Raw genomic sequence first — 11,207 nt, forward strand, 5'->3', positions numbered from 1 at the left:
CATTCCTATTTCTGTAGTGATACTGCCTCGGAAACCCAAGGAGGGGTCGCTATGAGTCGGGGCCGACTCGATGGCAAACAACAACAACAACAACATATATATAATATATAAAACTAATAGAACAGTACAAAAAACAATTAATGACAGCTTGTGACTGGTGAGTTTAGGTCAAAAGTGATTGGTGCTTTTGACTTGTTCTCTCTTGGATCTCTTGCTCTGGGGAAAGCAAGCTACCAACTTGTGCAGATACTTAAGGAACTCTATGGAGAGGAGGCAAGAAATAGTCCTGATAACAACCAGCACCAACAGCCAGCCATGTGAGAGAAGTATCTTGAAAGTGTATACTCAAACCTTCATTTAACTCTAGCCTTGGCTGACATCTTTACCACAACCTCATTGGAAAACCCAAGCCAGAACTAACCTGCTAGGCTGGTCTTGAATTCCTTCCCACACAAACTGTTTGACATAACAAATATTTATTATTGCTTTAATTCATTAATATTGGGGTAATTTGTTATACACCAATCAATAACTAATACAGATAAAATTGTGCAATTGCCTAGTTTTCCTACAATTATGCTTTGTGACATTTCTATATCTGTACCTGTATCACTCAGTCTTAGTGGTTGTAAGCCAAGGAAATCAATTCTTACTATTGTAGACAGAAAGGGCTGTGCTTGAGAAAGAGTAGTTTTACAGAAAAGATATGAAAGATGGGGAGATCCAGTCTTGGAAAACATGTGGCAACTAAGACAATACCAGATCCCCTCAGGACAAGAAGTGCAGAGTCAATCTTCAGTAGGCAGAGTCTGGCCAGTCTACCAGCACTGGCTTCTTCTGTCCCTGAACTCTGCCCCAGCTGCTGAAAAATCCCAGCTACCCTCTCCAAAATCAAAGTCTTGGGTGGCAGTGTCTGATTAACTGGTCCTAGGTCATATACTCACATGTTGGTTGTCAAGTAATGGAGAGGAAAAGCATCTCCTCCTTCAACATTTATAGTGGGAAAAGGGTTATTACAGTCCATGGGTAATGCAATCAACGGAGAATTTCCTTCAAATAAGAAAGAACTTTAAAAAAATGACAAATTTCTATATAGTCCATTCATTTTGAAGGCTAGTGTCCACATGTCCATTTCTTCCCGTACTTATATCTTTAAAAATTCTAACAACTATACTTCATATAATCCAAAATGAATTAACTGTTTCCTAGAATCTTATCTATCATTGCATTCAATCACAAGTTCAGGGCTTCTCATATTCTACAATCTTATCTTAATAGTAGGTGAGCTATGTGTAAGTTTTAAAGTTCACTGCAACCAACCTATTTTAAATGTACTAGTGATACAAAGGAAAATTTAAAAAAAGAAAAATCAGTTAAAATTATAACTATATACATGAAATTCCATGAATAGAAATGTAGAGACTACATCTGATATCTATTATTTCTCTCCCGGCCATTCCTTGCTCCTTATGTATTTGGCCAGCTGTTTGGCCAGTCAATATCCTTATCCTTCATTTCTAAGAAATCTTAGTCTTTGATGGTCCTAACTGTATAAACCAAACCCACTTCCATTGAGTCAATTCTGATTCATAGTGACCCAATACCACAAATTAGAACTGCTCCATAGGGTTTCCAAGGCTGTAAATCTTTATGGAAGCAGTTTGTCCAACTTTCTCCCATGGAGTGGCTGGTGAGTTCATACCACCAGTCTTTTAGTTAGTAGACAAATGCTTTAACCACTATACCAACAGAGCTCCTTAACCACTGAGTCCAAGAGTGCAAAGAGACATCACAAGCAATTTCCTCACTATTTCTCTTTGATGGCTAAGATCAGTCACTCCAGTCAATGCTATTTACCTATCACACCAAGGCATGATGATTCAGAAATGAATAGCAGATGACTGTCTCAGTTTCCAGCCATTGAAACCATTGTTGAGTTCTTTGGTTATAGAACTTTGAGAATGATAGAGCCTAGAGTTTCAGGGATAGGAACATTTATTTATTATTTGAATGTATGCTAGGTCATTAGTTATAATTGTGAGAGGCAGCAAATGGCTTATACCAATTGTGGTAGTTAAGTTGTGTGTCAACTTGGCTAGGCCTGGTTTGAGTGGCTTGCCAGCTAGATGTATTCCCCCTGATGAACCTGGTAATCAACTCCATAGTGGAATCTACTGGAGAAGCTGAGTAGCTGGATTAGGGGTGTGGTCTGCTTCCAGTATATAAGAAGAAGCATTGAGAAAGGTCTCTGGAGCTTTGGGGCATGCTTGGACAGTGCATGTAGTTGAGTCTTCATCTCGATGGCTTGCCATGTTGTCAGGTGATCTTGGAACTGTTAATGGACTTGAGTTAGTGGCCTGCCATGTTGCTTAATGATTTTGGGACTGTGCCATTTTATGTGTCGCCCTTGGGTTTGTGAGCTTCAGCAGCCAGCAGCTGTCTGAGTTAAGAGAAGACTTCAGCTTCAGTGGGCCGGGAGCAAGGGGCGGAGCTGAAGCCCAAGGTCGAGGGACTTGCTCCCAGCCCCCAGAACTGGTACTTTGAATGCAGACTTCAAGCCTCCTAAACTGTAAGAGAATTAAATCTCTATTTGTCAAAACTATCTTTTTGTAGTATTTTTTTGTTAGAGTACCATAGAGGACCAAAACAGAATTTGGTACCAAGAATGGGATACTCTCTGACAGATACCTAAAATGTGGAAGCAGGAGTAGAGTGGGTCCTTGACTTGAGATCCCTGTGCAGAGAGATCCCAGCAAAGATATGTCAGTAGCAGAGCCAAGAGAAAGCATGAGACAACAACAGAGGAGGAGAAAACTAGATGCTTTTGGGTAGGTGGCTTCCTGGCAGAGTGGATTGCCTTTGGGCATTAATTGATAGAATTTTAATTGTCAACTTTGGGTTTGTCAGTCTCAGCAGCCAGCAGCTGTCTGAGTTAAGTGAAGCCTCCAGCTTCAGTGGACTGGGAGCAAGAGGTTGAGGGACTTTCACCCAGCCCCTAGAGCTGGCACTTTGAACTTGGTCTTCTAGTGTCCTAAACTATAAGAGATTAAATCCTTGTTTGTGATAGCCATCCATTTGTGGTACTTTTTGTTAGAATAGCACTAGAGAACCAAAACAGCCTTTGTTTAGATATTTGTGAATCCTGGGCAAGGTAAACTCAGCACATCATATGATTACTCCTTCAGAGTACATACTATCTTTTGTAGGACAACAATACAACTTTTTATAATTTCCTAGATGGCTTCCAACTATATCTTCAAGTTCATTTGACTGTTCTAGAAGGCTAGTTGTTTATAGCATGATAAGGCCAGAGAAGCCCATGGACACCATTCCACATCTTTCCTTCTTTCATTCTAAAGTGAATACTTTATTTACAAAAAAATATTCTATGGCATACCATGGCAGTGTATCAAACACTCAGTAAGTTCATGTAGGCAGAAATAGGGAAAGCAAATTCAAATCCAGAATAATTGATTTGTTGTTGTTGTTGTTGTTGTTATGTGCTGTCGAGTCAGACCTGACTCAAAGCGTCCCCTCCTTGGCTTTCTGAGGCAGTATCACTAGGGAAGTAGATTGCCTCATCTTCCTTCCAGGAGTGGCTGGTGGGTTTGAACCTCCAGCCTTCTGGTTAGCAGTCAAATGCCTTAGGCACTACACTACCAGAGCTCCTGAATAATTGATTAGTGCAGTGAAAAAAACACCAAGCCCACTGCCATCGAGTCAATTTTGACTCAGAGTGACCCTATAGGACAGAATAGAATTGTTCCTGAGGGTTTCCAAGGCTGTAATTCTTTATGGAAGCAGATTGCCTCATCTTTCTTTTGCAGAGCAGCTAATGAGTTTGAACCACCAACCTTTTGGTTGGCAGCAAATGCTTAACCACTGTACCACCAGAGCTCCTTAGTACAGTGGGGAAAGGAAAAAAAAAAAAAAAAAAACTCACTGCCATGAGTCAGTTCTGACTCATAGCAACCCTCCTTGGGTTTCTGAGGTGGTAACCCTAGGGAAATAGATTGCCCAGTCTTCCTTCCGAGGAGTGGCTGGTGGGTTTGAACCACCACCCTTCTGGTTAACAGTCAAATACCTTAGGCATTATGCCACCAGAGCTCCTATTTAGTGAAGTGAATATTAATTTATTAAATCTCTTATTCTATAATGGGAGGCTCTAATGCAATTACCCAAACAATAGGTAGCTGGCTGCTCTGCTCAGTACATAGCCTTGTATTAGGGACATAAGGTTGTTTGTTATTGCTGGAAGAAAAAAAGAGGTGGGCACTTAACCATGATGGTAATCAGGTCAGCCTTGTTGAGGGGTAGTATGTTTTTGAAAACTTTTATGTAGTCTCAATTCCATAGCCACTTAGTTTATAAGACCATTTCACAAATATTCAGGTAGTTGGGAAAGGTAGGCAACTGACACCACAAAGAGCAGGTGATCTTGCTTGTCTCATTATTAAATGTCTTCTCCATAATAGAGACATTTTGTTGCACATTTACCTGGAACACAAATATTCTCATACTCTGAACAGTTCCTATAGGGTCATCCTTATACCTCATTATCATACTGTGTTGCTACTGTCCTCCAGCCTTGATCCATCCACCTGACTATTCCTCTAAGCCATTAGACACTTCCTAGCTTTAGTGTAGATTCAAACCTCAGGTAATATCTTTGTCCAGGAAAAAATGCATTAAAGTACTTGTTCATCTCTATTCTCTTTCAATCCACTGTAATGGCATAGCAGTCCACTCTTAATTGATGTCAACCGAGCAAACAGAGACAGGTTCAAATGAAGCTCAAGTTTTTTCCTGTTGGTTTGTCATAGGAGTGGTTGAGGGAGGTGCAGTAAACAGCAACAGGAATCCCACTGGGAATACAAACAACATTATTTTACAATTCACTTGGCCTTTCAGGATTGCCAAGACCTCATGTATATATATTCACTTCTATTTGATAATGTGTGCTTCTGTGCACAATGTTGCTTCATCGCTTGTATTATCCACTGTTACTCTCCAGGACCTATTAGTCTCTTTGTTCAGCCAGCCAAGCTAGAGAATTAAATGGTTATGGGATAGAAACCACCACTCATGTATTTCAAATCTTCACTAGTGGCACTATATTGGTCAGTCCTTAGAACTGCAGCATGGGTTTTGTTTGAATATTGTAGTTGGAAGAGGTACTCTAGAGTATTTAATTTGTTAATTATTCTTATATTCTTTACTCATTGAATTAGGGAGCCCATATGGAGAAATCTGCCATTTATTAAAATGATCAATTCTTTAGCTGGTTAGTGTGTAATTGGAAATAACCATATATTAGATTCAGGGTCCCTGTGTACCCACTTAAGAGGCAGTCAACATTCCACTTCTAACCTGAATCCCTTCTATCCTCACCCTGTGTAGTGGACTCTGGTTATATACTGGTTCCCCAGGAATTAGTGCTAGGTCAGAGCCAGAGTAAAGTAGTACAAAAAGTATGGGTGTTTCACATTCCATGGTGCAAATTTATCCCAGTTAATGTGCGTAGGTTCCTATGCAGACAGATAAGAAGAGAGAACATTTCTGAGCACATATTATGTGTCAGATACTTTTCTAAATGAGTATTTATAAGTGGTTTAAATACTGATTTCTCCACCAAATATTCAAAGTCTTTGGTCTAAAGAATGTTTTGCTGAGCCCACTCAGGATCACATTTAGGAGATGGATAAATTATACCTGATAAATCTCAGTATTCCTATCTCATGAAGTGGGAGAATCACTTTAAATAAGAAATGGATCTGGAGGCTTGATAACCAAAAACTAAACCAAAACTGTCTGTCTGTCTGCTACATACCCCATGCATGTCTGCTACATACATACAGATTCACTTTTTCTTTTTACTACAACACAGCTTTCCATTGATTAGATATCCCAGTTTATTCACTATTCCTCCTCAACATACATTATACTTGTTTCCCCATATTAAAAAAAAAAATAATAGCTTTTTAATAAACCTTCTGCAAGTGATATTTCAGTAGTTATTTTTATGTGCCTCTGAGCACATGTTTAAAGGCTGTTCTAGGATTTGAACCAAATGAGGGTTAATTGTCATTTTAGTTCTCATTTTGCCTGTATGTTGAAGAGGCTGAGGATTGTTCAGGAAAAAACAAAACAAAACAGAAAAAGAATGAAAGGATAAAGGGACTCCTCAAAATAAGCAAGCAAACAAACACAATGGGCAAAAACAAAACAAAATACTTCAGCCAACAGTCTCATCTTAATAATGGACAATCTTTATGTAAATAACTAAAAGCTGACAAAAGTTAAGATAAATAAGTGATGGCCCCTAAGATCTGAGTGTGGACAATTAAACTTTAGAATAGACTCCAATTTTTAATGATTGGTTGTTATTTGCTATTTTTGGTTCTCTGTTCAAATGACTCCCTTGTGAATCTGAGGCTAGAGTTCTAGTAGCCTCCAGGAAAATCTTTAACCAGAAACCTTTTAGTGTCAGCAATACTAACAAAACTTTTGGAATTCTAAACACTCCCTAGGGCCTTTATCTGCCCTCCAGTCTCAGCAGGTATCAGGAACTTCCTCCAGACTCAGCACACATCACAAAAGCCATCCGGATTCAGCACGTATCGGAATCTGCTCGGCTCCTGAAAGTCTTCCACATACCTGAGCCACATATCCTCCCTAGATAATATTTCCCTAAGTGGACTTTGAAGCTGGGGGGTTTCTATACGTCCCCCAACATCTTAGGTCACTGCCCTAAATCCCTTAGTAACAACCAATCATCTGTACCCTCTCGCCCTGGTGCTGCTCCACCCCATATTTTTCCATAAATTTGTGAAAGTACCAGGGCACAGGGTCTTTTGCTCAAGCCACTGATTTGGTAAGAGCAAGGACCCTAACTTAAGTTAGCTAATAAACTCTCCTATTGCTTTTGCATTGTCGTGTGTTAGCATATTTCTTTCACCGAGCCAACTCCTTCATAACCTGGGCACAACACCCTTTAGTATCTCTCGTAAGGTTGGTCTGGTTTTAACAAATTCTCTTAGTTTTTGCTTATCTGGAAATCTCCTAATTTCACCATCATATTTGAGGGACAGTTTTGTTGGGTATATAATTCTTGGTTGAAAATTTTTCTCTTTCAGGGTTTTATATATACCATTCCATTGCCTTCTGGCTTGCATGGTTTCTGCTGAGAAATCAGAGCTTATTCTTACTGGTTGTCCTTTGTAAGTGTGGTGGTTATGTTTGTGCATCAACTTGGGCAGGCCTGGTTGAGTGGCTAGGCAGCTGGATGTAGATTCCACTCCATGGTGGAATCTACTGTGAGCAGCTGAGTAGTTGCCTTTGGGTATGTGGTCTGCTTCACGTATGTAAGCAGGAACTTTGGAAATGGTCTCTATTATATGGCACACTTGGACCCTGCATGTAGCTGTGTCATTGCTCAGCAGCCTGCTATGCTCTGCCGACCTTGAGACTTACAATGGACTTAAGTTAATGGCCTGCCGTGTGGTTTGGTAACATCAGGACTGTGCCTTTTTACTTGTCAAACTTGGGGCTTCTCAGTCTCAGCAGCCAGAGCTGTCTGAGTGAAGAAAAACCTCTAGCTCCAGTGGGCCAGGAGCGGGAGGCAGAGCTGGACCCCAAGGTTAAGGGGCTTTCACCTAGCCTCTAGAGCCTGGAACTTTGAACTTGTACTTAAAGCCTCCAAATTTTAAGAATAAATGCCTGTTTGTTAAGGCCATCGCATTTCAGGGAATATTCTTATCAGAGTGGCACTAGGTAACCAGAATAGTAAGTAACTTTTTGTTTTTCCTGTGCTGCTTTCAGGATTCTTTCTTTGTCATTGGTTTTCATAAGTTTGATGATTATATGCCTTGGTGATTTTCTTTTGGAGTCTATCCTGTTTGGGGTTCATTGGACTTCCTGAATGGATATTTTCTCATCTTTCATCATATCAGGGAAGCTCTCCTCCAACAAATCTTGGACAATTTTCTCAGTGGTTATATATATATATATATATATATATATATATATAACATATGGTTTTATATATCCAATGCCTTCATCTCTTTCTTTCCCTCCTAGCTTATAGAAAAACACTGTGTTTATCTCTGACATTCAGGAAAGCTGTTTCAGTCCTAATGTTTATTGATAGCAATAGATACAGAGATTAATAAAAAGAGATGTGTTCAATGAGTCACCACCACAAGAGCTAAAACAGGCTGCATCCCAAGGTAAATCAAGCAGGTCCCAGCATAACCCCACAGTGTTTTGAAATTGTCAGAAGGGAAGAATACATGTTTGCCAAGCAACATCAATGCCTTTGACTTCTTTCAACCTGGACTGCATGGTGACATTTCCAGAGAACTGATGAGGTCTAGAGGGGAGAGTATAAAGCTAAAGTAAAAAATCCTATTGAAGTAGATTTGTTATGGCTTTTTATTTTCAATGCATGGATATTTTGTGGTGAAAAATTCCAAATGGAAGATGTTGGCATGAAGTGACAGGCTAATCCTGCTATTTTGGGAGGTCTGCCTGACTTTTCAGTATGGGTCACAAAAATTTTATGTTACTTATATTCCTACAATATCATTAATAATACCCAAAGTACTTTTATCTTGTTTTCCAATAAAGCAATCTGATACTTAACTAACTCTGATCTCATCTTAAATAACCCTAGATTATTGATTCACTATGCAAATTAAAAAGTTTTTCTGATTTGTTAAAAAAACCCACAAAAACCTATACCTTTGGACGTGATTATTGTTAATATGAGTTCTACATTAAGGGCCAAATACAAGGACCAAGGTGTCTCCATCAAGTTGGTATTGTTTATTTTCCTACCAAAAAAAAGCTAGAATTCCTTCCTTAGTTTAGTAGGGGTTCTTCTTTTGCATTTAACTTAAGTATATGGGCTCTGGTGAATTTATTTATTCATAATTAAGTGGTAAGACTTTTTCCTTTATTCACTGTTTCTCCTTAACAGAAATATAAAAGCAAACTTATAAAAATATCTAGTATACATAATTTATTCTCAGTTTTCCCTGCCTGAATATTCTTGCATTTTTTCAGATTAGTCAAATACATCCCCATACACTAAATAATAGTAAATAACACTAAATATAATGCTTCTCCCCAAACTCAACTTGACATGACACACAGAGTCTTCACCAGAAATATTTTTAACTTAGGCTATAATGATAAAATTTATTATTATTATTATTATTTTTGTATATGATTTCCTATATAATTGGTCTACACATCATTTTAGCACTATCAATTTCCTGGCTCTGTGTCTGAGATCTAAGGCATGTTTTACATACATTGCACATACATTGTAGGATCTCCCATTGTTGTGAATGTTAGCCTACTTCAGCTGCTGCTTTTCTTCTTCTTTTTTCCTATGTTGTAAATTACTATTAATCTATAATTTTTTGAGGCCTACTATGAATGTCTGATTTGAAAATGCTTGTAAATTAATAAGGAGAAGAATAATTACAATTTTTCACATTATCAATGAAGCTCTGTTCCCACCTCTTGAGTTTTTGAAATGCATTTAACTTACCTTCATGGCCTTATGGCCCACAAGTTCATTTTATAGTTGGCTTTTCTAGGCAATCTGGACAATATGCCATTCACTTTAAATACTTTTTGCTTTTCTTCCTTCACAATTTGTTGATGAGAATGTTGTTTCCTATCACTTCAAGTTCAAACTGAATGTATGAGTACAAGACAGACAAATTCATATCACAGGCCAAGTTTTGTGCCCTATTTACACTCTAGATGTGAATCTGAAATAGGATAAGGAGATTCTAAAGCCCTTGCTTTTATGCTTACATCAGAATTGGATGATATGCATACTTATGGTTAATACTGTAGTGAATACATAGAACTGGTTTGTAACTTTTAAGTGATTCTTGATTCTTCATTCTGAGCAGATGGAAGATAGTAAGTACCTGAGTGACATTTACAAATAGCAAATAATGTGATTTCAAAATGCAATCTCCAAGAGAAGTGTGCTTGCAGATTAACAGGATGTTGTAACTCTCTGCCAGTGGTTCTGTGCAAGAAACAGTTTCCTTGTGTACAGCCAGCAACTGCAGATGGTCTGTAACTATCCAAGACACTGAGGATTAATGTAGATTCCCACACTCCCTTGCAAACATCATTTATATTATAAACTTGCATGACACAATAGGCTATGATGATGGGTTCACTTTAGGTTTCTCTGAGACTAAATATTTTGAAAAAGACACAAACTGTTATATGTAGTCAAATGGTATGTTTTATCAGCTTCAAAGACATTCTGCATTACCAAAGAAGATATCTTCTCAGATAGAACAGCTTTTCTTGAAAAGAAAATTAAAAAGAATGACTAAAATTATCTATTATAGAAATAATCTAACTAAACTATTTATGCTTTCAAGAAGAAATAAGTGTCACTAGTTTTTGGATTTAGATGAAGTGATGTGATATGATGTACTGTTTGTGTTTGTACCATCTTGTAATTGAACATGGAAGTGGTTTAATATGGGAGGAATCTAAGAGAAGCTATTGTAGGACATTGAATTGAACACACATCTAATTCTCCTGTTGTCCTATATCCCTTATATGACTGAAAAGATTATATAAATAAATAATAAATGACAGCAATTTTGTAAAAAGAAGAATGTCATCTGCAGACAGAAAACTATGAGAATGTTTTGCAAGTTAGAAAGGATGCAATGCTGGTAACTCAGAGAGACCTAATATAGGAAGAAGGTCAAGGGGGAGTCAGAGTAATTAGAGGGGAGTGCAAATCTGAGTAACAGTACTGGTCAGTCCTATCACTTCACCCTCTATATGGAATGACAGGCACAAATAGAACTCAGTATCAGGATAAGCATGAAAAGTATTATCAAAATAAATCCTTTAGAGGTCTGAGTAAGACGTAGAGATTATATGGTGCCTCGAGAGATTTTACAGGCAAAAAGGAAAACAAAGGGACATGTATCTCTGCCATGAGGTTAAATCCCTTCAGAGCTCCTCTGCCAAAGGAAGCGTTTTCCTAAATTGGCAAGAGGGTAAGAGAGGGGTACCTAGCCTGTCTGTCCTATGCCCAGGGAGATCTGTCCAGTTGACCCACTCGGAAGGAAGGTTGGGCAATCCTACTTCTGTAGTGATACTGCCTCGGAAACCCAAGGAGGGGTCGCTATGAGTCGGGGCCGACTCGA

Source organism: Orycteropus afer, unplaced genomic scaffold, assembly GCF_000298275.1.
Source record: "Orycteropus afer afer isolate SDZICR_OR568_19922 unplaced genomic scaffold, OryAfe1.0 scaffold00191, whole genome shotgun sequence".
NCBI classification, from domain to species: Eukaryota; Metazoa; Chordata; class Mammalia; order Tubulidentata; family Orycteropodidae; genus Orycteropus; species Orycteropus afer.